Source organism: Schistocerca nitens, chromosome 2 (genome assembly GCF_023898315.1).
Source record: "Schistocerca nitens isolate TAMUIC-IGC-003100 chromosome 2, iqSchNite1.1, whole genome shotgun sequence".
NCBI lineage: Eukaryota > Metazoa > Arthropoda > Insecta > Orthoptera > Acrididae > Schistocerca > Schistocerca nitens.
The window spans coordinates 386,807,610-386,834,649 of NC_064615.1; the positions used below are offsets into that span (position 1 = coordinate 386,807,610).

The following is a 27,040-nucleotide window of genomic DNA, read 5'->3' on the forward strand; positions in this document are numbered from 1 at the left end:
TAGAATGTTTCCATGTTATTCTATTTCTATTTCCATAACCACAGGCTTTCCGTATCTTTGTTCCTTGTATTATGCTTTAAAATATTATATAATAAAGTTTATTCTTCTCTCTTGCACTAATAATTCTGATTATCACTGGTATGCAGCAGGTAGGTTTTATGATTTAAATAATTAATGAACTAGCATGTCAACAATCCTTATTATATTCCCCATCCTCCTGGTTTTAGTCACTGCTCCATGTTCTGAACCATATAGTCGAAGAATAAGGTAGCTGGTCTGTTTTTAATCTTCCCCTTAGAGAGTTCTTGCAATGTTGTAGTGTACCTTTTGGTAGGTGTTTGTCTTGTCAATTATATTTTTGTCTTCTAAGAACATCGAAAAAATTTTTGCATCATCCCGGTTCCCAGAATTCCTGAAGATAGATGTTGACATTGTATCACAGACACAGTCCCTTTGACTGTTCAGAGACGTCATTAAACCCACCCAAAGATGTAAATGACCATGCATGAGTAGCGCATCTTAGATGGCGGGGGTCCAAAAGCTGATCAGTTCCAGTCATTCCACCGGGAAGGAGGCACATGGCTCGTGTTATCTGTAGTTCAACCATGCCTAGATGGTCAATACCATGGTTTGATCGTGTCTGCACTGTTACTTTGTGCCAGGAAGGGCTCTGAACAAGTGTCCAGGCATCTCAAAGTGAACCAAAGCGATATTGGTCCAAAAAATTTCGGCCATGCAGCTACATACATTTGACTTATTATCCTAATATTTCAGCTGAATACTGTCCAGCCATCTTCAGAGTGAGCCGAGGTGACTGATGCTCCAGCACTTGCTCCTCCTTTTAAACCCATGGACTGCACTACTGCGCATGCGGCCACAGACATACAAGGCACCAAAGACGTTAATCGGTGACATAGAGGTATGGCATAGACATGGAAATAGATCTATGGCTGTGCAATCGATCCACATGGTGATATCAATGTATCACTGTGAGCTGCATGGTCGTGATATGATTTGTCGAAGCTGAAACCACTCTCTCTATTAATTAAGTTTCTTGCCAACCAAATTTAAATTGCTTCCTTCACTGCTGAGGCCCAGACAGGTGATGTCGAGGCTAAAATTTTGATGTTATCGTACACCACAGAATGCCCAGTGTCAATACAGTGCTCTGCTACCACAGATTAATAGGTTGTAAGAGCCGGGTGTACTTCCGGTGCTCTGTGGATCTCTCCTGGACAATACGTGCTGTCTGTCTGATGTTTGAATGGGCACATTCACAGGGATCTTGTAAACCCCAGGCTTCTGAAGCACCAAATCATCTTTAACAGAACCCAGGAGTGCTGCTGTCTTTGGTGAAGGGCGAAAAATCACTTTCACTTTATGCTTACTGAGGATCTGCCCTGTCTTCCCACATATGGCAGAAAACCCATCGATTTAAAACTTTCCCTGTCTTCTTCTGCTTTTCTTATACCCACAGTTGGTTTCATTGGTAGTGCCTTGTGTATCTGTTGTGGAGAGTACCCACTGGATTCAAAAGCTCTTCTCAGGTGTAGAAACTCATCCTCCAGACTGCTTTCATCAGCAATGACATATGCTATGTGTACTAGAGTTCTGAGTACACTCATCATCTGTGAAGGATGGTGGCAGCTATTCGCACATAAATATAAATCTGTATTAGTCAGTTTTTTGTATACTGTGTGTCTCAAAGTGCCATCATCTTTGCACCCTACCTACACATTCAAAAATGGAAGGCATCCATCTTTTTCGATTTCCACCATGAACTGAATTTGTCTTTGTATGGAATTCAGATGATCTAAAAAGATTTTTAACTTTTCTTCACCATGGGGCCACACTACAAACATGTCATTAACATACCTCCAAAACACTTTGAGCTTAAGCTAGCAGATTCCAGCGTCTTCTCCTTGAAGTCCTCCATAAAAAAGTTTGCCACCATAGACGACAAAGGATTACTCATGGCGACACCATCAGTCTGTTCATAAAATTCGTAATTGAATAAAAAGTATGTTGAGGTCAAAACATGTTCACAGAAAGCTGAAAGCTTTTTATCAAAAGTTTTTCCAATGAGAAACAATGATTATGAAAGAGGAATCTTGTTAACAATGACACTACATCTAAACTGACTAACATATCTGAATTGCTCCGTTTGAGTGATTTCAGTTTGCCAATGAAGTCCACAGAGTTACGTATATGATGAGTGAATTTTCCCACCAGAGACCTTAATAACAATGCTAAATGTCTGGCAAAATCATAGGTTGGAGAGTCGATGTTACTCACTATTGGACTCGGAGGAACACAATTCTTGTGGATGTTTGGAAGCCGATAAAGCCTTGGAGGCACCACACCACTTGGTTTCAATCTCCGCACAACTTCTGGTGGAAGGGGTGAGGTGTTCAGAAGTGAAGCAGTCTTCGTTACCACCTAGTTGTTGGGGTCTTTACTGATCTTCCGGAATGTGCTGTCACTCAGTAAACTGTTCATTTTATCATGATAATCATCACGAGACATTAAAACAGTGGCATTACCTTTATCAGCTGTAAGAACATGCTGGGAAAAAGGAACACCTAAATCTTTCTGTTCGAGCTCTGATTTCTCTTATTTTATTGTGATGATCATTTCTCCCTATGTAGGTGGGTGTCAACAAAATATTTATGCATTCGGAAGAGAAAGTTGGTGATTTAAATTTCATAAATAGATCTCGCTGCAAAGAAAACTGCCTCTGTTTCAGTGACTGCCACCCCAACTCGCGTATCATATCAGTGACACTCTCATCCCTATTGCGCGATAACATGAAATGAGCTGCCCTTCTTTGCACTTTTTCAATGTCCTCCGTCAATCCTACTGGTAAGGATCCCATACCGCGCAGCAATACTCCAGCAGAGGATGGACAAGTGTAATGTAGGCTGTCTCTTTAGTGGGTTTGTCACAGCTTCTAAGTGTTCTGTCAACAGAGCACAGTCTTTGTTTCGCCTCCCCCACAATGTTATCTATGTGGTCTTTCCAATTTAAGTTGCTTGTAATTGTAATTCGTAGGTATTTAGTTGAATTGACAGCTCTTAGATTTGTGTGATTTATCATATACCCAAAATTTATCAGATTTCTTTTAGTGCCTATGTGGATGACCTCGCACTTTTCTTTGTATAGTGCTAATTTCCACTTTTCGCACTGTGCAGAAATTCTCTCTAGATAATTTTGTAATTGGAATTGATCATCTGATGATTTTAATAGATGATAAATTACAGCATCATCTGCAAACAATCTACAGGGGCTGCTCAGATTATCACCTAGATCATTTATATAAATCAGGAACAGCAGAGGGCCTATGACACTACCTTGCAGAATGCCAGGTATCACTTCTGTTTTACTCAATGATTTACCATCTATCACTATGAACTGTGACCTCTCTGAGAGGAAATCATGAATCCAGTCACACAACTGATACAATACTCCATATGCATGCAATTTGATTAATAGTCATTTGTGAGGAGCTATATCAAAAGCCTTCTGGAAATCTAGGAATATGGAATCGATCTGAGATCCCTTGTCGACAGCACTCATTACTTCAAGAGAATAAAGAGCTAGCTGTGTTGCACAAGAATGATATTTTCTGAATCTGTGTTGGTTATGTATCAATAAGTCATTTCCTTCAAGGTGATTCATAATGTTTGAGTACAGTGTATGCTCCAAAATCCTACTGCAAATAGAGGTCAGTGATATGGGTCTGTAATTCAATGGGTTACTCCTATTTCATTTCTTGAATATTGGTGTGACCCGTGCTACTTTCCAGTCTTTAGGAACAAACCATTCGTCAAGTGAGCAGTTGTATACGATTGCTAAGAAAGGCGCTATTGTGTCTGCATACTCTGAGAGGAACCTGACTGGTATACCATCTGGACCAGAAGACTTGCCTTTCTAAGTGATTTGAGTTGTTTCGCAACACCTAAGATATCTGCTTTTATGTCACTCATGCTAACAGCTGTTCTGGTATGAATTCTGGAATATTTGCTTCATCTTCTTTCCTGAAGGAATAACTGTATTTAGTACTCCGCTTTAGTGGCACCAACATTGGTAACATTTCCATCGCTATCGCGCAGCGACGGTATTGACAGTTTTTTGCCACTGGTGTACTTTACATACGACCAGAATCTCTTTGGGTTTTCTACCATATTTTGAGACAATGTTTCATTGTGCAAACTATTAAAAGCATCTCGCATTGACGTCTGCAGTAAATTTTGAGTTTCGATGAAACTTAGCCAGTCTTGGGAATTTTGCATTCTTCTGAATTTGGCATGCTTTTTTCGTTGCTTTTGCAACAGTGTTCTGACATGTTTTGTGTACCATGGTGGATCAGTCCCATCTCTTTTTAACTTATGTGGTATGAATCTATTGCTGTCGATACTGTATCTTTGAATTTGAGCCATATCTGGTCTATACTTACATAATTAGCTTGGAAGGAATGTAGAGTCTCTTAAGAAGGCCTCAAGCGAATTTTTATCTGCTGTTTTAAATAGATATATTTTGCATTTATTTTTAGAGGTTTTGGTTGATATGGCTTTGAGTCTCGCTACAATGACCTTGTGTTCACTAATCCCTGTATCCATCGTGCCGCTCTCTATTAGATCAGGATTATTTGTGGCTAAGAGGTCAAGTGTGTTTTCACAACCATTTACAATTCGTGTGGGCTCATGAACTAACTGTTCAAAGTACTTCTCAGAGAAAGCATTTAGTACAATTTCGGAAGATGTTTTCTGTCTACCACCGGCTTTGGACATGTATTTTCACCAACAAATCGAGGGTACATTGATGTCTCCATCAATTATAACTGTATGAGTGGGGTACTTATTTGTAATGAGATTCAAGTTTTCTTTGAAGCATTCAGCTATTATATCATCGGAGTCAGGAGGTCAGTAGAAGAAGCCAATTATTGTTTTGCTACGGCTGTTGAGTATAACCTCTACCCATAGTAATTCGCAGGAACTATCTATTTCAACTTCACTACAAGATAAACTACTACCAACAAACACGGAGTGTCAAATAACAGTTTCTTGCTGCGAAGAAATCTCAAGGTGGCTAAAATTTGCCACCTGCCTCAATGTGGCTAGCTCATGAACCCAGTCTGACTTGGCCGACATTACGCCATAGATCCAGTTCCATGAATTATAGGGTAACTCCACAGATATCCTTAGATGCAGGCGATAGAGTTGTTCCGAAAACAGGTCCAATTTTTGGGGGGTAAAACAGATCCTCTCCTTAACAATAGCAGCACCAGCTTTCCTTAAAATCTTATTCATGGCAGTCAACTTTATAAAATGTACTAATCTGGCAAACTTTGGAACAATCCCATGGTCACGGCATCCTAATAAAAAACTTAAAGAGTTCAGTAACCTCTCTCTCAAGTGTCTTAAATTATCCAATCAGTGAACACTTATAAGCATCTCCTCCCTGAAGAGGTACTTGATGTGCATCTTCATATTTTCATGGCAAAAAGAGTGATGCATAAGATTTCGGGGGTGCAGCTGCATAAATTCGACTTCTTCTTCTAATATTTCGGCTGAGTACTATCCAGCCATCTTCAAAGTTAGCCAAGGTGACTGATGCTCCAGCACTTGCTCCATCATTTTAAATCCATGGACTGCACTACTGCGCATGTGGCCACAGATACACAAGGTGCCAAAGATGTTAATGGGCGGCATACAGGTATGGCATATGCGTGGAAATGGATCTATGGCTGCACAGCCAATCCACGCGGTGATATCGATGTATCACTGCAAGCTGCACCGTCGCAACATCTTTGTGATTTTATTACAGAAATTGCCAGATTCCACGATTTTTGCAAGCTGAAACCACTATCTCTATTAATTAAATTTGTTGCCAACCAAATTTCAATTGCTTCCTTCACTACCGAGTCCCAAAAAGATGAAGTTGAGGCTAAAATTTTGATGTTATGGTACACCATAGAGTGCCCGGTGTCAATACAGTGCTCTGCCTCTGCAGATTTATTAGGTTGTATGAGCCAGTTGTACCTGTGGTGTTCTGTGCATCTCTCCTGGACAGTATGTGTCATCTGTCCAATGTATGAATGGCTGCATTCACAAGGAATCTTGTAAACACCAGGCTTCTGAAGCATCAAATCATCTTTAACGGAACCTAGGAGTGCTGCTGTCTTTGGTGGATGCCAAAAAATCACTTTCACATTCTGCTTACTGAGGATCCATTCTACTTTTGACAACAGGCTTCCCGTGTATGGCAGAAAAGCCATCAATTTAAAACTTTCCTTGTCTTCTTCTGCTTTTCTTATACCCACATTTGGTTTCATTTGTAGTGCCTTGCATATTTCTCTTGGAGAGAAACCGTTGACTTCAAAAACTCTTCTGAGGTGTAGAAGCTCGTCCTCCAGACTGCTCTCATCAGCTATGAAGGATGGTGGCAGCTATTAGCATGTAAATATAAATCCATACAGGTAGATTTTCGATATACTGCATGTCCCAAAGTGCCATCATCTTAGTGCCGAAGCAGCACACTCAAAAATGGAAGGCCTCCATCTTTTTCAGTTTCCATCGTGAACTGAATTTGTCTGCCGATGGAATTCAGATGATCTAAAAATTCTTGGGAAATGGTGGCAAAAGTCACTCAGCAGATGCATCTGTGGACTTAATTGGCAAACTGAAATCATTCAAACTGAGCAATTCTGATATGTTAGCCAGTTTCAATGTAGTGTCATTGTTCACAAGGTTCCTCTTTCAGAATCGTTGTTTCTCATTGGAAAAACTTTTGATAAAAAGATTTCAGTTTTTTTTGAACATGTTTTGACCTCAACATATTTTTTAGTCAATAATGAATTTTATGAACAGACTGAGGGTGTCGCTATGGGTAGTAATCCTTTGCCGCCTATGGTGGCAATCTATTTTATGGAGGATTTCAAGGAGGAGGAGCTGGAATCTGCTAGCTTAAGCCCACAGTGTTTTGGAGGTATGTTAATGACACGTTTGTAGTGTGGCCCCATGGTGAAAACAAGTTAAAAGTCTTTTTAGATCATCTGAATTCCATACACAGACAAATTCAGTTCACGATGGAAATCGAAAAAGATGGATGCCTTCCATTTTTGAATGAGCAGGTAGGGCACAAAGATGATGGCACTTTGAGACACACAGTATATCAAAAACTGACCCATTTGGATTTATATTTACACGCAAATAGCTGCCACCATCCTTCACAGACGATGAGTGTACTCAGTAGTGAAGGCAGCAATTGAAATTTGGTTGGTGACGAATTTAATTAATAGAGACAGTGGTTTTAGCTTGGACAAATTGTGGAATCCAGCAATTTCTGTAAAAATATGTCATGACAGTGCAGCTTGCAGTGATACATCGATATCACCATGTGGATCGACTGCAAAGCCATAGATCGATTTCCATGCATATGTCATACCTCTATGCTGCCGATTAACATCTTTGGCACCTTGTGTATCTGTGGCCACATGTGCAGTAGTGCAGTCCACGGGTTTAAATGGATGGAGCAAGTGCTGGAGCATCAGTCACTTTGACTCACTCTGAAGGTGGCTGGATTGTATTCAGCTGAAATATTAGAAGAAGATGTCGAATTTATGCGGCTGCGCACCCTAAATTTTATGGATCACTCTTTGCGTCTTGAAAATATAAAGATGCACATTAAGTACCTCTTTAGGGAAGAAATGGTTTTAAGTATTTGCCAATTGGCATGGTTTCAAATTTGACAGGTTAGTACATTTTACAAAGTCGACTGCCATGAATAAAATTTTAAGGAATGCACGTGCTGCTATGGTTAAGGAGAGGAACTGTTTTACCTGCCAAAAATTGAGCCTGGTTTCAGAACAACTTTATGGCCTACATCTACTAATGATATCTGTGGAGTTACCCCTTAGTTCATAGACCCGAATCGATGGTATAATGTGGGCCAAGTTAGACTGGGTTCGTGAGGTAGCCACATTGAGACAGATGGCAATGTTTAGCTGTCTTCAGACATCTTCACAGCAAGAAACTTTTATTCGATGGTCTGTCATTAAAGTGATGGATAAAGATTTGGACAACGCTGCAATGATGGTTTTAGCTAAAGGACTGCACTTTGCACGCACGCTGAAGGTTTTACCTATACCAACTTTCATCAGTGCCGTTGAAGAAGCTGTCTACATCTACATCTACATTTATACTTCGCAAGCCACCCAACGGTGTGTGGCGGAGGGCACTTTATGTGCCACTGTCATTACCTCCCTTTTCTGTTCTAGTCACGTATGGTTCGTGGGAAGAACGACTACTCGAAAGTCTCCGTGCACGCTCAAATCTCTCTAATTTTACATTCGTGATCTCCTTGGGAGGTATAAGTAGGGGGAAGCAATATATTCGATACCTCATCCAGAAACGCACCCTCTCAAAACCTGGACAGCAAGCTACACAGTGATGCAGAGCACCTCTCTTGCAGAGTCTGCCACTTGAGTCTGCTAAACATCTCCATAACGCTATCACACTTACCAAATAACCCAGTGACGAAATGCGCCGCTGTTCTTTGGATCTTCTCTATCTCCTCCGTCAACCCGATCTGGTACGGATCCCACACTGATGAGCAATAGTCAAGTATACGTCAAACGAGTGTTCTGTAAGCCACCTCCTTTGTTGATGGACTACATTTTCTAAGGACTCTCCCAATGAATCTCATCCTGGTACCTGCCTTACTAACAATTAATTTTATATGATCATTCCACTTCAAATCATTCCGCATGCATACTCCCAGATATTTTACAGAAGTAACTGCTACCAATGTTTGTTCCGCTATCATATAATCAAACAATAAAGGATCCTTCTTTCTATGTATTCGCAATACATTACATTTGTCTATGTTAAGGGTCAGTTGCCACTCCCTGCACCAAGTGCCTATCCACTGCAGATCTTCCTGCATTTTCTGATGCTGCAACTTTTGCTGTATACTACAGCATCATCCGCGAAAAGCAGCATGGAACTTCCGACACTATCTACTAGGTCGTTTATATATATTGTGAAAAGCAATGGTCCCATAACACTCCCCTGTGGCACGTCAGAGGTTACTTTAACGTCTGTAGATGTCTCTCCATTGAGAACAACATGCTGTGTTCTGTTTGCTAAATACTCTTCAATCCAGTCACACAGCTGGTCTGATATTCCATAGGCTCTTACTTTGTTTATCAGGTGACAGTGCGGAACTGTATCGAACGCCTTCCGGAAGTCAAGGAAAATAGCATCTACCTGGGAGCCTGTATCTAATATTTTCTGGGTCTCATGAACAAATAAAGCGAGTTGGGTCTCACACGGTCGCTGTTTCCGGAATCCATGTTGATTCCTACTGAGTAGATTCTGCGTTTCCAGAAATGACATGATATGCGAGCAAAAAACATATTCTAAAATTCTACAACAGATCATCGTCAGAGATATAGGTCTATAGTTTTGCGCATCTGCTCGATGACCCTTCTTGAAGACTGGGACTACCTGTGCTCTTTTCCAATCATTTGGAACCTTCCGTTCCTCTAGAGACTTGCGGTACATGGCTGTTAGAAGGGGGGCAAGTTCTTTCGCGTACTCTGTGTAGAATCGAATTGGTATGCCGTCAGGTCCAGTGGACTTTCCTCTGTTGAGTGATTGCAGTTGCTTTTCTATTCCTTGGACACTTATTTCAATGTCAGCCATTTTTTTGTTTGTGCAAGGATTTAGAGAAGGAACTGCAGTGTGGTCTTCCTCTGTGAAACAGCTTTGGGAAAAGGTGTTTAGTATTTCAGCTTTACGCGTGTCATCCTCTGTTTCAATGCCATCATCATACCGGAGTGTCTGGATATGCTGTTTCGAGCCACTTACTGATTTAATGTAAGACCAGAAATTCCTAGGATTTTCTGTCAAGTCGGTACATAGAATTTTACTTTCAAATTCACTGAACGCTTCATGCAAAGCCCTCCTTACGCTAACTTTGACATCGTTTAGCTTCTGTTTGTCTGAGAGGTTTTGGCTGCATTTAAACTTGCAGTGAAGCTCTCTTTGCTTTTGCAGTAGTTTCCTAACTTTGTTGTTGAACCACAGTGGGCTTTTCCTGTCCCTCATAGTTTTACTCAGCACATACCTGTCTAAAACGCATTTTACGATTGCCTTGAACTTTTTCAATAAACACTCAACATTGTCAGTGTCGGAATAGAAATTTTCTTTTTGATCTGTTAGGTAGTCTGAAATCTGCCTTCTATTACTCTTGCTAAACAGATAAACCTTCCTTCCTTTGTTTATATTCCTATTTACTTCCATATTCAGGGATTCTGTAACGACCTTATGATCACTGATTCCCTGTTCTGCACTTACAGAGTTGAAAAGTTCAGGTCTGTTTGTTATCAGTAGCTCCAAGATGTTATCTACACAAGTCGGTTCTCTGTTTAATTGCTCGAGGTCATTTTTGGATAGTGCACTCAGTATAATGTCACTCGATGCCCTGTCCCTACCACCCATCCTAAACATCTGAGTGTCCCAGTCTATATCTGGTAAATTGAAATCTCCACCTAAGACTATAGCATGCTGAGAAAATTTATGTGAAATGTATTCCAGATTTTCTCTCAGTTGTTCTGCCACTAATGCTGCTGAGTTTGGAGGTCAGTAAAAGGAGACAATTATTAACCTAGCTCGGTTGTTGAGTGTAACCTCCACCCATAATAATTCACAGGAACCATCCACATCTAGTTCACTACAGGATAAACTACTACTAACAGCGACAAACACACCACCACCAGTTGCATGCAATCTATTCTTTCTAAACACTGTCTGTGCCTTTGTAAAAATCTCTGGCTTCAGCCAGCTTTCAGTGCCTATAACGATTTCAGCTTCGGTGCTTTCTATCAGCGCTTGAAGTTCCGGTACTTTACCAATGCAGCTTTGACAGTTTACAATTACAATACCGATTGCTGCTTGGTCCCCGCATGTCCTGACTATGTCCTGCACCCTTTGAGGTTGTTGCCCTTTCTGTACTTTCCCGAGGCCATCTAACCTAAAAAACCACCCAGTCCACGCCACACAACCCCTACTACCAGTGTAGCCACCTGTTGCGTGTAGTCGACTCCTGACCTATCCAGCGGAACCCAAAACCCCACCACCCTATGGCGCCAGTCAAGTCAAGTCACCCTATGTTCATCCTCTTTCTAAAGAATCAGGAGAAGAAATAAGATGTAAAACTTGCCGAGCAGTTATGAAGGCTTGCCCACAAAGGAGTAACATATCTGTGGCAGAGAGGACTGCACTACGTAAACTTTGCCAGGATACGGAGACGATGGTTCTTCCAGCTGATAAAGGTAATACCACTGTTTTAATGTGTCGTGACGATTATCATGATAAAATGAATAGTTTACTGAGTGACAGCACATTCCGGAAGATCAGTAAAGACCCCACCAACTATGTGGTAAGGAAGACTGCTTCGCTTCTGAACACCTCACCCCTTCCACCAGAAGTTGTGCGAAGATTGAACCAAGTGGTGTGGTGCCTCAAAAGCTTTATGGACTTCCAAACATCCACAAGCATGGTGTTCCTCTGCGTCCAATAGTGAGTAACATCAGCTCTCCAAACTATGATTGTGCCAAACATTAGCATCATTATTAAGTCCTCTGCTTGGAAAATGTGCTCATCATATACGTAACTCTGTGGACTTCATTGGCAAACTGAAATTAGTCAAACTGAACAATTCTGATATGTTACTCAGTTTCGATGAAGTGTCATTGTTCACAAAGGTTCCTCTTTCAAAATCATTGTTTCTCATTGGAAAAAGTTTTCATAAAGAGATTTCAACTTCGTTTAAATATGTTTTGACCTCAACATATTTTTTACTCAATAATAAATTTTATGAACAGAGTTTGACGGTGTTACCATGGGTAATCCTTTGTCACCTTTGGTGGCAAACTTTTTTATGGAGGAATTCAAGGAGAAGGCGCTGGAATCTGTTAGCTTGAAGCCCACAGTGTTTTGGAGGTATGTTGATGACATGTTTGTAGTGTGGCGACATGGTGAAGACAAGTTAAAAGAGTTTTTAGATCGTCTGAATTCCATCCATAGACAAATTCAGTTCAAGATGGAAATTGAAAAAGATGGATGCCTTCCATTTTTGGATGTGCTGGTATGGTGCAAAGATGGCACTTTGGGACACACAGTATATTGAAAACTGACCCATACCGATTTATATTTACATGCAAATAGCTGCCACCATCCTTCACAGACGATGAGTGCACTCAGAACTTTAGAAGACAGAGCACATGTCATTGCTGACAAGAGAAGTCTGGAGGACGAACTTCTACACCTGAGAAGAATTTTTGAATCCAATGGGTACTCTCCACAACAGATACACAAGGCGCTACAAATGAAACCAACTGTGGGTATAAGAAAAGCAGAAGAAGACAAGGAAAGTTTTAAATCGATGACTTTCCTGCCAAACATGGGAAGCCTAACGGCAAAAATAGGATGGATCCTCAGTAAGCAGAAAGTGAAAGTGATTTTTCATCCTCCACCAAAGACAGCAGCACTCCTGGGTTCCATTATAGATGGTTTGTTGCTTCGGAAGCCTGGGGTTTACAAGATCCCCTGTGAATGTGGCCATTGATACATTGGACAGATGACACATACTGTCCAGGAGAGATGCACAGAGCACTGCAGGTACACCCGGCTCTTACAATCTAATAAAGCTGCAGTGGCAGAGCACTGTATTGACACTGGGTACTCTACGGTGTACGATAACATCGAAGTTATAGCCTCGATTTCAACTGTCTGGGACTCAGTAGTAAAGGAAGCAACTGAAATTTGGTTGGCGATGAATTTAATTAATAGGGTTAGTTGTTTCAGCTTGGAAAAATTGTGGAATCCGGCAATTTCTGTAATAAAATCACAAAGACGTGACGACGGTGCAGCTCGCAGTGGTACATTGATATCACCATGTGGATCGATTGCACAGCCATAGATCTATTTCCATGCCTATACCATACCTCTATGCCACCGATTAACATCTTTTGCGTCTTGTATATCTGTGGCTGCATGCTCAGTAGTGCAGTCCATGGGTTTAAAAGGACGGAGCAAGTGTTGAGGCGTCAGTTGCCCTGACTCACTCTGAAGATGGCTGGATGGTATTCAGTCGAAATACTAGAAGAAATTTTATGAATCACTCTTTGCACCGCAAAATTATGAAGTTTCACAAAGTGATGTTCGGACATGGAGGAGATACAGTGAGACAAGAACTGTTGATGACATGCCTCACTCGGGCCACCCAAGGGCTACCTACTGCAGTGACCCCAGTCTACAAATTATGGCTTGGAGGGACCCTGACAGCTACACCACCATGTTGAATAATGCTTTTCCTCCAGCCACAGGTTGTCATGTTATGACTCAAACTGTGTGAAATAGGCTCATGACACGCAACTTCACTCCCAATGTCCACGTCGACGTGCATCTTTGCAACCGCAACACCATGGAGCACGGTGCAGATGGGCCCAACAACATGCCAAATGGACCACTTAGGATTGGCATCACATTTTCTTCACTGGTGAGTGTCACATATGCCTTCAACCAGACAATCGTCAGAGATGTTTTTAGAGGCAACTGGGTCAGGCTGAATGCCTTAGACACACAGTCCAGCGAGTGCAGCAAGGTGAAGGTTCCCTGTTGTTTTGAGGTGGCATTATGTGAGGCTGACATACACTGCTGGTGGTCAAGGAAGGCACTGTAGTGGCTCTACAATATGTGAATGCCATCCTCCGACCAATAGTGCAACCATATCGGCAGCATATTAGGCTTTCATCTTCATGAATTACAATTCGCACCCCCATCATGCACATCTTATGAATGACTTCCTTCAGGATAATGACATGGCTTGACTAGAGTGGCAAGCATGTTCTCCAGACATGAACCCTATCGAACATGCCTGGGATAGATTAAAAAGGGCTGTTTATGGACAATGTGACACACCAACCACTCTGAGGGATCTACACCAAAGCACCATTGAGGAGTGGGACAATCTGGACCAACAGTGCCTTGATGAATTTGTGGATAGTATACCACGATGAATACAGGCATGCATCAGTGCAAGAGGACATGCTACTGGATATTAGAGGTAGCGGTGTGTACAGCAATCTGGACCACCACCTCTGAAGGACTCACTGTATGGTGGTACAACATGCAATGTGTGGATTCCATGAGCAATAAAAAGGGCAGAAAGTATGTTTATATTGATCTCTGTTCCAATATTCTGTACAGGTTCCGTAACTCTTGGAACTGAGGTTATGAAAAACTTTTTTTGATGTGTGTATATAAATTTTGTCACTCTCAAAATGCTCTAATTGTTAAGTAATCCATACACCAAGAAAAGATTAGGGTACTTGGATGTGTTACATCATACAATAAATATGAATAAAAGGATTTCACATTTGTGTAACATATCTGACATAATGGTTCCCTCTTTCTAATACTGTGTGTATTGTCATATCAAAAAAACTTGAACAGCCTTTTGTAACAGATTATTTACAAAAAACAAGGAAAGATGTAGGTCCATAAAAGCTTCATTTTTGAGTTTGAAAGAATATTTCATTTCATGCTATCAACCCAAGTCAACTTGCAGATGAAGTCATTGTAAAGCAGAGTGTTATGCTTTGTTTTGGAAGGTTTCCTGAGTTCACTGTGTGCGATCATTAGTTGGTCATTAATGCTGCACTTTGATTGTGCATTTACTACAGTTTTGCATGATTAACATATTTCATGACAAGACAGGCATCTTTATTTAAATTTATGTCAATTGTTTAGAATGTGATTCTGTATAGCTTTGCCTGTGATTTTTTGGTACAAACTGACAAACAAGTTTTGTCTCTACAGTGTAGTCAAGGGATGATGCTTGACTTGGAAGAGATGATGTCACAGAGTTTCACTTCAAATGTCTGTGAAATGTTGCATATACTTATGGTACAAATCATGCTGTACTTCAGCATTAGTTTAAGATGAATGTATGGGCAGTAAATGGAGGTGACTGTCTGGTTGTGTTTAATTGGAAATGTTTACTATGGCTTCACTGGAATCACTCTTCCTGACTATCTGCAGAATATGCCCTGGTAATAATTTTTTGTTGCTTACACATGATGGGCTCAAGAAATTCTTTCTCACATTTACTGCAGATGTTCTGAGCAGGACATACAATGACAGATGGATAGGTGGGGGAGAATCAGTTCTACAGCATGTATGTTTGTAAAACCTGAATCATTTAGATGTCTGTCTGTGGGGATGCCTGAAACAATTAGTTTGTGCAATGAAGAGTTCTTAATAGAAGCTCATAAAACCAGTTGCCAACATATTAGGGTGGGTTGTAACAGTCCACCATGGTATGGCTTCTAACATGCATACAAACAAGAAGAAGATTCTTTATCAGCCATTCCAGTCAACTGGCATTATTAACAGTTCATGGTAGTTGGTAACTGTAATGTGTCATCAAACAATGAACATTTAATAATAACTAAAACTGCTGAACTTTCACCTCTCTTCTTTCCTTGTTTTGGAATAAGGGAAGCTCTCTTCTCCACTAATTTTGTATTAATATTTTGGTTAGATGCTGTATGGCAGTTTTTGATCCCACAAAATTAAGCTGTTCCAGTGGTGTGTTAAATATTTGTGTGTGATACTTTAAGAATATATCATGCAATAAATAATAATGAAAAGAATTTCCTCGTTTGTTCCACAATGAATACCCGTGATAGCAGTTGTCCCACACACTTGGAGGCGTTGGTGGGCACATGGCCAATGAAGGCATCCTCCTGCAGGTCCAATGATCTAAGTGCTCCTTGTGACTGGCCAAGAGTAAACTCTCCATTATCCAATCGCAGCATGCCATCTCTTTGGTACCTCTTTGCGCTCACTTTATGAAAGTGGTTGAGTTTCACACGTTCTGTTGACTTGATGACAACTGGACCATTACCCAAGTTGTACCTGAATTCCACATACCTGCCAGAATAAAAATGCTTTGTTAAACCATTATGCTAATGAGATGCACACTGCATTTATATTAACAGAAGATTATATGAAAATTAAAAAAAAAAAAACAACATATTATGCAATAAAATTGCACAAATGTTCAGAGAGGTATTGTGTAACATTTTCTAGTGTTTAATCAAGTAAAATACTGTGTAAAACATCCACTTGTGGAAATGAACTGGGGTGTGACAGCTTTCAATCTCAGTATATTATCTTATTGCTCAATTTACTATAGAAAAATGACTCAAGTAAGTATCTGAAATTACAGTTATACTATTACAAAATTGTTGCGGTTTTCATGGCCACTTGTTGACATATTGCCTCTTGGCTTCTGCCTTGGGATCTTCAGCCAATGTTTGTTTAACAGTTTTCGTGATATTTTGCCAGCATGAGTGGTTGGTACTGTCAAAGGCTCACCCTACAATCTGCCACCAGCAATGGAGGGTGAACGTCTGACAATGCCAGCCACTCAGGCTGATGAAACATCATGAAAACTGATAAATAAACATTGGCCTATCAACTGAAAATCCCAAGATGTAAGCCAACGGGCAATGTGTCATTTATCTATTGATTAGTTGAAATAATTAGTAACCAGATCTGCAAGAGATGAGAAGGTTTTACTTCCAGTATGACTCGCAAGTGCATTTCACTCCTACTCCCCCCCCCCCCCCCCTCTCTCTCTCTCTCACACACACACACACACACACACACACACACACACAAAAATACATACACAATTACCATGATTGAGAACAATTTCTGTTGTTAGTTTTTTAAGTATCACAGATTTAATTTGAAGTCTGTGCAGTGCTAATTACTTGATTACTTGCAGTTTTGTATGTTGTAACATATTGCCTTCTCAGTTATCAGTCATCCACAGAAACATCAGAAGATTAAACAACTGCATAGCAATAATAACAAATATGGACTATGAATATGAGATTCTCTCTTTCCTAACCATTATCCTATCTTTCGTCGCCACTTGTTGGCATACTGTCTGCTGGCTTCTGCCTTTGTGTCTTCAGCCAATGTTTTTATTTTCATCTTTCTGGTCAGATGCCAGTTATCAGTTAATCTAAGTGAATGAAGTCAAGTGTGCAATCCGATTATTGCCCAAACTTTGCTCTATGCGTTATCATATTTTAACAGTTTGTGTTCAATATTTTTGGGAACAAGCCTGATATATGTCTAAAAAAGCATAGAAAACTACCAAAAACCCAAACTCAGGCTGACTTGTGTACCAAACCAACTGTCATCAATCTAGTGCACAGTTTGATCTCTTGAGACTACACAGAATTTATATCATGAATGGCCCTGTCCCCATCTAAACTCCTAATTTTCAGAAGTTGAACAATGCTCATTATGTGCCTGCAGACAAGCACCCCAAATTACTAACACAAACCATTAACCTATGGAAGTTTAATAGAGAATATTGAGATAAAAATTATTTCTATCATTCATCCAGCATTATATTTTTGGAACAGTATATGAACAGTAGCTGGAGTGGGCTGGAAATTTTCATCCAAAAAACTAACATCTGAAAAAAATTACAAAACAGTATCAACTGATCACCTCTTCATCAGTAAAGTTAACCCCCATTGTGCAGCTCACATGGAAAATGAGCACAAAACTTGTGTAAATACATCTGAGATCAATTTTAAATGCTATCATATTATACAAAGATTATGTAATACTAAAGTATCTTACCCATTAACAACGGCAAGTGACACAAAATCTCCAGTACCATCTGCCATCTGCTGGTTATAAAGTATAATTCCATTATTGTTATATGTGCTGAATTCTACATCCACACTTAGTCTGTGATAAGCCTTTAGACGTCTTATTTGCACATATGAATGTCCATCAAAAGCAGGAACCAGGTAATCTGTCAATGAAGTTAGTTATTAATTTATGTTTTTGGGTACAAAAGTTTTTTAATTTTCTTCCTGTATGCATTATTAAAACTTACCTACACAATCTTGCCTTTCAGGAGTTTCCACATATTCATCCTTGCACATGCATGTTCCATGCACACACCAGCTGTTTCTCACTCTGCATTCTGAGTCCGAGGTACATAAGTCACCCAAAAGACTTATTATATGAACAGTAGCTGGAGTGGGCTGGAAATTTTCATCCAAAAAACTAACATCTGAAAAAATTACAAAACAGTATCAAACAGACTGAAGGATCTGACCATCAGCCTAAAACTACAATGTATATATTCTAATTTTCTAATTAGCTAATTTTTCAGTATTCTCAGAACTCCTTTCTGTTATACAATATTCATTTTCCAATACAGAGCCAACGGCCCAGTAGTGCACTTGACCACCTGTCTAAAACTGAAAGATATACATTCTCCTCGAATAATTATCAGCTAATTTTCAATATTCACAGAGTATGCTGATGAAATAGCTCCATTTTTATATTTTTATCAGTAATATACAACTGCTCACTTGATAAAACATGAAATAATGAAAAGCGGCATAATTTACACCAATACACAGGAAAGGAAATAGAAGTAATCCACTGAATTACAGACTAATATCGCTGGCATCAATCTGTAGTATGATTTTGGGACATTTACTGTACTTCAACATTATGAAATACTTTCAAGGTGATGATCTATTGACACATAACCTCACAGACAGAAAATAATGTTCATGTGAAACACAGTTGGCTCTTTATTAATGGACGATATTGACATGGCATCTCAAGATGATTACATATTTCTAGATTTTCACAAGACTTTTGACACTATTCATCTCAAGTGTCTCCTAATCAAGTTGTGGGACTATGGACTACTGCCTAAGCTATGTGATTGGATTTGTGATTTTCTGCCAGAAACATCACACTTGCAGTAATTGCTGGAAAGTCACTAGTGAAACTGAATTTGTATCTAGGGTTTGAAAGGATGCTTTATAGCCCTCTGCTGCTCTTAACCTACATGCCCTAAAAACAAAAGCAAAGCACCCAGAAGGGGAGGAGGGACTGAAATGAAACTTCACAGTCTAAGAGGGTATGCGATATTATTTCAGTGATTACAAAATCCAGTCAAATTCACAAGGAACTTGGCAGAATATGCCCACTTATCAGTATGACAGTGCACCCATTCTGACCTGAATGCTCACACTGACTCAGTCAGGAAGTATATTGTAAAGCCCTTGTATCCTCTCCTGAGGTAAGCTGGCCAATTACTGCTGCAACTGGTGCACGATGTCCTAGATACAGGCACTTGGATGGAGCTGATGCCTGAACTGGCCCCATGCTGGCCATGCGAGTACCTCAGCATCATGCAGATAGTTCATAGAGACATGTGTCATATGTGAATCAGCATTGTCCTGTTGAAAAACAGCACCACAAAACTGTCACACTATATGTAACCCATGAGCACACGGCGTGACCTCAATGTACTGATGTGTCTGAGTTCTCTCAGTCACTACCAGCCATGACCTGAAGCCATACCCAATGGTCCTCCACACCATGACACGAGGAGTAACATTACTGTACCTCTCCAAATCTTTGGGAGCATGGGACCATTCCCCAGATCACTGACACACTCAATGACAATGGCCATCCAGGGTAGGGCAGAAGCACAAACATAGTTCATCGGTGAACACAACGCAAAGCCATTCATCTGCTGATCATAATCATCCCAGTCACAGCACCTCTCCAACTGCAGCCTGTTTTGTTGTGATGTTAATTCCAGTCTTAGCATGGACAGTGATTCCCCAGTCTGCCTGGTGGTAGCCTCTGACCAATGGTACGAGATGACAAAGAATGTATGCACAGATCACAGGCACAGGTGAAAGGGTTACAATGTGCATGGTTCACAGTAGGTCGATCCTCCCTTGTGATGGTCAGATGTGGTCGACTGGAACCTAGATGACGAGTATGTCTGCTGTCAGTTTCCCATGCAGTACAAGACTGGGCCACTGTCACATCCAAATGCATCACTAATATGGACATTGCACAGTTCAACCAGCCAAGCGAATGGAGACCAGTGATGATGCCCCTTTCAAACAGTGTCAGGCACTGATAATGCTCTCTTATACGAGTGCATAGCTTGTGTCCTTCACAGTGATGACTCAACATCTGATCCTGTTCCTACTACTTATATAGTCATTAATGCTCTCTGGGAGCTGTTCTGTCTATCACAGGGATTTTCAACTAATCATTTACATACCTGCTGATGGTGCAAACATGTACAAAGTTATATTGACACCTGACTATGTCTTCTTGGTGCTTCACTTCTTTCTCATGCATTGTATATAAACATTTTAGTAAACAACAGGACCAGTCCTATTAGACTGTTTGCAGATGATGTTGTCCTTTACTGTCTTGTGAAGTCATCAAAGAATCAAAACAAATTACAATTTTTTAGCTTCATTTAATGATGGCATCTAATGTTTCTGAATTTTCTTGGGATTGGGCGGATGGTGCCTCTTGGTCGCAGTATGACTGGGAATTTCAATCTGTAACTGCTCGTCATTCGGCGAAGTTTGAATGTTTCCTTGGCTCAGTGTCTAATTCTAATTTTAATTCTCGACGTTATGTGATCAATCTCACAGAGAAAACGTTTGACGATGTAGTTTTGTCTGTGCTGGAGAAAGGTCTGAACTTTTCACTGATGCCTAAGAGTTTGCCAGTCATTGATTTTATTAGGTCTATCGAACAGGCTGTTTATAAACTACCTTCCGAGGCTGCGGAAGAGGTTAGGAGGGAAGCTTGTCATGTGTTGACTGGGGCCTGTCCACCCAAGTGTAACATTACAGCAGCTGAGGTGGCTGCTTTACATTCACTCAGAATGGATCCAGATATTGTTATTTTACCTGCGGACAAGGGAAATGCCACCGTTTTGTTGAACAAGCGTGATTACATTCAAAAGATGCAGTGTCTACTTTCTGATTTGGCGTATCGCAAAATCGGTGCTGACCCTACTAAGAGTGTTGAGAGAAAGACAAATAACCGCCTGAAGAAAAGTTCTTTATCACAGGATACTGTCAAGAGTTCTTAATTATTACTGTGCTGTATCACCTAGATTATATGGCCTCCCTAAGGTCCATAAAGAGGCAGTCCTGTTGAGGCCAATTGTTTCTAATATTGGTGCTCCGACATATTGTGTAGCTAAACACTTTGCTAGTTTGTTGAGACCACTAGTAGGTAGGTGTGAATGCCACATTAAGAACTCTGCAGATTTCTTACATCGATTGCAGGGATTGCGTTTGAATGACTCTGATATTTTAGTCAGTTTCGATGTGGTTTCTCTTTTCACTCGCATTGCTCTCTCTGATTCATTGCAGCTAATTGAGGTTACGTTTGGTGTCGAGTTAACAAATTTGTTTCGACATGTGCTGACTTACACTTACTTTTTATTCAATGGTCAGTACTACGAACAGACTGATGGAGTTGCAATTGGAAGCCCGTTGTCACCTATTGTGGCCAATTTGTTTATGGAGGACTTTGAGGAACGTGCATTGGAGTCAGTGACCTTGAAATCTGCGTGTTTTTTTTCAGATATGTAGACAATACTTTTGTTGTTTGGCCTCATGGTAGCTAGAATTTAAACTGGTTTTTGGAACACCTGAATGCAATCCACCCGAATATTCAGTTCACTATGGAGGTGGAAAAGAATGGATGCCTGCCCTTTCTTGATGTGTTGGTCAAAAGGAAGACTGTTGGTACGTTGGAACATTCTGTTTATAGGAAGCCTACTCACACTGACTTGTATCTGCCAGCTGATAGTTGTCACCATCCAGCTCAGCATGAAGGAGTACTTTGTACCTTGGTTCACAGGGCCCATGTTATCTCAGACCCTGAAAGTTTGGCAGCTGAGCTATCACATCTCAAAGTCACCTTTTGTCAGAATGGTTACAGTGAGAGGCAGACAAATGTGCGTTGCTGAAGTGGCACCTAAGTCTATGGCCTTTTTGCTTTACACAGGAGGCATTTCCAACAGGATTGGCTGTATTTTGTGGAAATATGATGTGAAATGTGTTTTTCGACTACCTTCTAAGATTGAGGCCCTGGATGATCTTGGTTTGTGTAAGGCTGGGGTCTATCGTATTCATTGCAGTTGTGCCATATCATATATTGGTCAGACAATCAGGACTGTGGAAGACCGGTGTATTGAACATAAGCGTCACACACACTTACAACAGCCGAGCAAATCCGCTATTGCAGAACATTGGCTTGATACCGGTCATCCTATGGAATACAACAACACGGAGATTCTGGCTTCCACGTCCAGATATTGGGATAGTGTTACTAAGGAAGCTGTTGAAATCAAACTATCAAGCAACCTTATTAACAGAGATGGTGGATTTTGTTTAAATGCTGCTTGGAATCCGGCTGTCTCTCATAAAAAAACAGAGGGACAGAATTAGTGCTACTTCACCTGTTGATTAATAGTCACTATCGATATATCTGATGTTGGGTATCTTTGTTTGTGTTGACACTTGTTCTGTGTGTGGTATATTCTTTGTTTCTCCTCTGTGAACCAAGGTATTAAATTTCCTTGCACATTTCTTCCTCCTTGCATTTGTGCCTTGAGAATGGCTGGGTGTGCTCCTGTCAAAATGTCGGCAGTTGTCGATGATGTCACCCGGCAGCAAACCCGTAAGTTATTTGAAATTACACAATGAATTATACAAGATATTTGATTCACGTAAAAAGTGGTAATTGACCTGAACAAAAAAAGTGTGAGGTGATCCATATGAGTACTAAAAAACTTCTGTAGAATTTAGGTTACTTGATAAATCACATATTTGAAGGCTGTTGAATTCACCAAAAACCTAAAGGTTACAATCATAAACAACTGAAACTGGAACAGATTCAGCTCATAGTTAAAGGATCTAAGATGGAGCCACCCACAATATATACTAAAATACATTTATCAATAATGGATTATAGAGTTTAAATTGTCAGGGCATATTTCTGACATGAGTTTACCTAATGACAGTCACTGTTTTTGGAACTGTTATTAGAATATCTAATATCAAGTGATGCATTTCAAACAGGTTGTAGCTAGTCTTAAGGCTGTTCCTTGAAAAGCCACTTAGCTCTATGTCACAGAGGTCTGGGGTGTGGCTTCTAAAGAGTAAAGCTCTTATACACTTCCTGAGAGTTCAGTCCCTTCAGTCTAGCTATACTACACAGGTCTATGTCACAAGTAGAACTTGGGGGATGCATATTGATTTTAGTCTTAATTATTTGAAGCCCATATTTGGTGGGTTTTATATTAAAATGTACGTTTTATGAATTGGCACATTAAAGATGTCTCAAGAAAGTGTCATTATTGGTACAATTTGTTATAAGAAAATATGAGAAACTTCCTGTTTGATGTTAAAAAATGTTCATATTTCATTGTTTTTGAATTTTAACATGCATGTTATGAAACTATGTCATTTCAAGGCAATGACACATTGAAGATGTATCAAAAATGTGTCTTTCTTGAAACGATTTCTGACAATTACATATCAGTTAATGGCATATCAGTTATTAATGGCTTCAAGGCATCATATAACACAAGAGACATAAGTGTGGAAGCATATGGTAGTATAGTGAATAGAGATACAGACTTGCTATGTGAAGAAGAGGTGCTACAAAGGATATGATGAAGAGACAGTATGAACAAGAGAAAGTTCAAATCCTCTTTCTCCCAATTTTTTTGTTAATCACCTTTGCTTTTTCTAAAAGAGCCTTAGACTTTATTATTAATTTAATAGAAGTATGTTCCATAATATTAGATGTTATGACATATACGAGCTCTCTCTTGCAGGACCAAGTTTGTTCCATTGTCTAAACTCACCAGGGGATATGGGCCAATATATTGCGAGATTCTGTCACAACTCAGAATTTATTTATTCATTGAAGAAGTACAACCACAACACAAGACCTATGACATCAGGGAAGAAATACTGACTTGTCATGTGAACTTATAAACATCACAGATTAAACTCACAAAACCTTAAATGTCACAAAATGTGAATTAAAAATGCAGAAAACAATAAGCCACATCAAAGTTATCATAAACAGCATTAAATATCTCTCTAAAACATGTCTTTAAGTATGATTTGCTGTGATAAAACGTTGGGAAATGTGACTTTGGTTGATAAATAAACTATCTATAGATCTTACCTTGGAGTTAGCTTTTGGTGTTATTTAGTAGCTGACTATGAAATGGAAAGAAGATTCAGTATGTAAACTTTTAGCTAGAGTATGATATTGCCCCTCCCCAGCCAAATATTGGTTGTGGTGACAGATTGATCTGTAATGTATCCCACAGTCTAGGTTAGTTCTGATCAATAAATTTGCAGATTTTCCCGGTATGAAATACTGTCTCAACTGGAGTCATCACACAGTAAATCTTGTGGGGGAAAGAAGTCACAGAAAGCATTTGACTGATGGAACACTTAGAAAGTGCAACAAATCTACTAAAAGGACTGTCCGCACTATGTTTGTCCATCCTCTTTTGAAGTACTGTTGAATGGTATGGGATCTTCACCATACAGAATTAATGGAGGACATCAAAAGGTACAAAGAAGCACAACTCATTTTGTATTAACATGAAGTAAAGGAGGAAGTGTCAAGGATGTGATAAGCAAATTGGGGTGGCAATCATGGAGGGTCATGCATGGATGTCAAATACATTTATAAGTGGTGTAGAGAGTTTACAGCTGGTCTCAGTTAAATTAATGATGAACTAAGGTGCAGGAGGCTGTCAGTTTCAGATGAGACAGTTGCAAAAGTTGAATATCCCATGGGTGAAGATCATCTGATCACTTTCAATGATCTTTGCATTTTGGTTATGAGGTTTCCTGAAGCACAATTCACAGAAATTAAATGGAAAAGTTGCAAAATTGGAAGGCTCGTGCAAGATGGGTACCACAAAAGTTGATGGAAGACCATAAACAGCAACAAGTTGAGTCTTACCACAAATCTCTTTGCTGCTATGTAGATGAAAAGGATAACTATTCTCGTTCGATTGTCACAGTCAAAGGAACCTGGTTGTATCACTTCACTCATGAGATCAAACAACAATGACATGAGTGGCAACATTCCTCTTCACCCCACCCACAAAAATTCATAGAAACACAGTCCACCAGTAAACATAAGGCAACACTATTTTGAGATCAAAAGGGAGTATCTTTTGTCAATTTCATACCTGTTGGGACCAAAATAAACAGTGACAGGCACTGTGAAGTACTGAAAAACCTCTGTGCAATTCAGTACTGGATGAGAGAAATGTTGAGCAAGGGTGTAAGTATTCTCCATGACAAGACTTGCCCACATACTGCACACAGCCCATCGTTCTCCTGCAAAATTTTGAATGGGAAGCCCACAAAACTGCAGACATACAAAAGGATCTTCTTAGAAAGTAAAATACATACTTTTTCTAGGACATTGGCAAACGAAATGTGAGATGCAACAAAATCTTCCTAATAATGAATAACACCCTCAGTGACCTACAGAGCAAGTGCAATGACATTTCAGACAACAGAGCTCAAAGTTGGGAACACAATAAGGAAATTAAGAAAGCAAGAAGTCTGCAGGTTTAGAAGACATTCCAGTCTCCCTCCAGAAGGGATGCATAGACAGCATACATGCCACATTAATAAATATAATAAATTAATCCTTCAGTTCACATATCTTTCCAAGGTTGCTAAAGCATGCATGACTGTGCCCTTACTAAAGGAAGGTAATGCAGAAAGTATTGATGACTACAGGCAAGTTTCACTACTGCCTTTCTCAAAACTAATTGAATCTGTTAAGAAGGAGAGATTTAGTTACATGAATAAATACAACCTGTTTAATGAAGCACAGTTTGGCTTCTGAAGTGGGAGAAGTACAATATTACAATAGTTCGGTGTCTGTGTTATTCCAAATCATGATGCAAATGTGCAGGCACTGTGGCCACTGCAGCCATTAAGAAATACATTAAATGTATTCACAATTGTGAATATGGACAACCATCAGCTGTAGTATCAAATGACAATAATGAAAATTTCTACTTGACCAGGACTCAAACCCAGATTTCCTGCTTATCATGAGCAGTCACCTTACCATTCAGCTATGTGTGCACAACTCAAAGCCAGACCTAGACTTCCATTTGTCGTCAACCACATGCCTTTTAAATCCAATATGTATATCCCCATGCAGGGGAGACATTTTACTCAGAAGTCGCTTGCCTGGCGTTAGCAGATAGGTACGATATTGCAGTGCCTGTGTTATTCCCAATGTCTGAAAGAACATTTCACTGCAATTCAGAATAACATAGGCACTGCAATATTGTATTTATTCGCAAACACCGGGCAAGTGACTTTCAAGTAATATATCTCCGCTGTAGGGGAATATACATAATGAATGTACGAGTACAGGCTGTAGACGCATAGTTGACAATACATGTAAGTTTCGGTCAGGCCATAAGTTATGCACAGATAGCCAAATGGTAAGGTGACTGCTTGCTAATAGTGGAAAATCCAGGTTCAAGTCCCAGTCCGGTATAAATTTTCATTGTCGTCATTCCATTCTACAGCTGATTGTTGTCCATATTTGCAACTGTGAATAAATTTGTCCATATTTGCAACTGCAAATAAATTTAAAGTACAATATTGGCCATTTGTTTCACAAAAGTTCTACTTGATGTTCTTGACATGGACTGCTGCATTCCAAGCAATTCTTTGACTCGTCTGAGGCTTCTGACACTGTTGACCATAAAATACAGCCAAACAAGCTATAAGTGTGAACTGCAAGAGAAATAGTGAACAAAGTTCCAGTCTTACCTAGAAAACAGGGTACAAAAGGTAGACATAGTCCACACATCTGCGGATGACAAGTTTTTAGCAAAACAATTGTCAGACAAGAACTGCATAAACATAGATGTCCCTCAGGGCAGTGAATTGTCTCCAGTTTCATTCTTAACATATGCCAGTGGCTTTCCAGATAGTGTATGACATAGAGGAAAAGTTCTCTTCACTGATAACAGCAATATCATAGTCAATGATAAA

At 39.9% G+C, this 27,040-nt stretch overlaps 1 pseudogene; it reads right to left on the reverse strand.

The window, feature by feature from the left end:
* The window catches only part of LOC126235042 (agrin-like), a 350,234-nt pseudogene that overhangs the window by 160,061 nt on the left and 163,133 nt on the right, over positions 1-27,040 (reverse strand).